This window comes from Borostomias antarcticus (assembly GCF_949987555.1).
Source record: "Borostomias antarcticus genome assembly, chromosome: 14".
NCBI classification, from domain to species: domain Eukaryota; kingdom Metazoa; phylum Chordata; class Actinopteri; order Stomiiformes; family Stomiidae; genus Borostomias; species Borostomias antarcticus.
Genome location: NC_140247.1, coordinates 16,614,879 through 16,617,378, shown reverse-complemented (window position 1 = coordinate 16,617,378; position 2,500 = coordinate 16,614,879).

The following is a 2,500-nucleotide window of genomic DNA, read 5'->3' as shown; positions in this document are numbered from 1 at the left end:
GCACACACATGCCCTCATCAATACAATACATGCAATCACACACACACACACACACACCTGCCCCTCCCTACACACACACACACACACTTGCCCCTCCCTACACACACACACACTGGGGACTCACACAACTTGTATGACAACATTGGAAGAACTTATGTTCACACACACACACACACACACGCATACAAACACACACACACACACACACACACACACACACACACACACTGTGCAAGCAGCATGCAGGGCTGCCTCTCTGCCGGTGTGTTAATGGAGGCCGTTGAGCAGCTCGTCTGGCAGGGCGTCGTGTCCCAGATCTTCAGACGCTCTGTGACCTTGATTTCATCTGGACCAGGACCCCTGAAGGGCACATTATTAAAGAGCCCCACTCTGAGAGACCTCTCGCCCTCCGCAGGTCTCCCTCTGCAGGTCTCCCTCTGTCTGTCTACCTCTCCCTCTCCTCCCCCCCTCCCCCCTTCTCGTCTCTTCCATCTCTCTACCCTGCATCCCTGTCACCGTTTATCCCTCTGTCTCTCTCCCTCGCTTCATCTCTTCACCTCCTTCCATCTGTCTCTCCCTCATTCCCTCCCTCTCTCTCTCTTCTCTCTCTCTCTCTGCATCTCTCTCTCTTCTCTCTCTCTCTGCATCTCTCTCTCCCTCCATCTGTCAGTGTCGTTTTTCAGACTACAGAGTGGATTCTTCAGTCACAATATTGCTTCTCTCTTGTGCAGGCAACACCACTCCCTGTATCTCTCTCTCTCTCTCTCTCTCTCTCTCTCTCTCTCTCTCTCTCTCTCTCCCTCTCTCTCTCTCTCTCTCTCTCCCTCCATCTCTCTCCCTCTGTCACTTCCATGCTACCCTGAGACTCATTATGAATACAGAGCCAGAACCTTTCATCCAGAGTTCATATCTGTGCTGCCAGTGGTCATGCATTCAAACTCAGATCCAGAGGGTGGCTCACCAAAGCTGACAACAGATCTTATATAAATACAGTTTTTTTTTACATTGAGTACATTGTATGCTGACATTTCAACTGTTTGGAAACCCACAGCTAATATTGTGCTTGATAATAATAATGAAAAGTGCTCAGAGGTAATGAATGTTGATTTCCTGGCGCAGAGAGATGAGAGCGCTGAGGTCATGACCTCCAGCGTGGTGGTCCAGGAGAGAGGAGAGAGCTGAGGTCATGACCTCCAGCGTGGTGGTCCAGGAGAGAGGAGAGAGCTGAGGTCATGACCTCCAGCGTGGTGGTCCAGGAGAGATGAGAGAGCTGAGGTCATGACCTCCAGCGTGGTGGTCCAGGAGAGAGGAGAGAGCTGAGGTCATGACCTCCAGCGTGGTGGTCCAGGAGAGAGGAGAGAGCTGAGGTCATGACCTCCAGGGTGGTGGTCCAGGAGAGAGGAGAGAGCTGAGGTCATGACCTCCAGCGTGGTGGTCCAGGAGAGAGGAGAGAGCTGAGGTCATGACCTCCAGCGTGGTGGTCCAGGAGAGAGGAGAGAGCTGAGGTCATGACCTCCAGCGTGGTGGTCCAGGAGAGAGGAGAGAGCTGAGGTCATGACCTCCAGCGTGGTGGTCCAGGCCTCTCGTCCTGAGAGGATTCATCATGATTCAGCCAGGCGGTTTGTAGCGGACAATAACAGACGCGGGACAAGAACGGGTTCATGAATTATTCAGTGTTGCTCAGTCGCACAGTAAACAGCTCTTTATAATCACCTGTGAGAGCTAGAAAATGAGAACCTCCCAAGAATGTGTTGATGTACTGACAACACTGGGGCTCGTCACCAAAGCTCCGCTAAAAAATGGTTCTCCTCACAAAACACCTCCCTGGAGCGCAGAGGGAAGAAGCACGATATTCCAGCATGATCTAGATCTTTTAGAGGTCCAGTTTGACAGGTTGATCTGTCAGGTGACTTGGCTGTGGTGAGATCCATCCTCTCTTGGCTGAGCCGTGTTTTTCATGCTAGTCCACTGGGATCAAACGGACCCTTCATTTGTTTTTTGTGCAGAGAGGCCAGAAAAAAAACCTCACTGTTGTTCTCTGAGGAGGAAGAACGCGAGTCAGAAGACCCGGTCGATCCCATCCACGAGGTTCTGGAGTTGAAGTAAGTGGGTCTGCTGTCCCTGTTCTGCTCAGGGCTGGACTGGATCAAGAGTCTTTACTCCGGTCCACCACTCGCTCAGAGATGCTCATAGATGAGGCGTTTTAACCCTCGAACCCTGGACTCACATGTAGGCGCTGCTAGGCTTTGCTTCAACACTTGAGAATGGACGGGCCTGACGCTCGCAACAACAACCAATCACATTGTCTTAAACGACTTTTTGGGAAAAGCATAGCCTGTAATGTAACTAGCACCAGCCAGCGATCTCTCAAGTCAAGAGGGGGGTATTTTGATAAACTGATTACATTTCGAGAATCTACATAGTTACGTTCTAGCCTGAAAAACTGTTAACATTTTAATAAGTGACATAGTACCCGGCGTACAGACAAAATTACAACAGT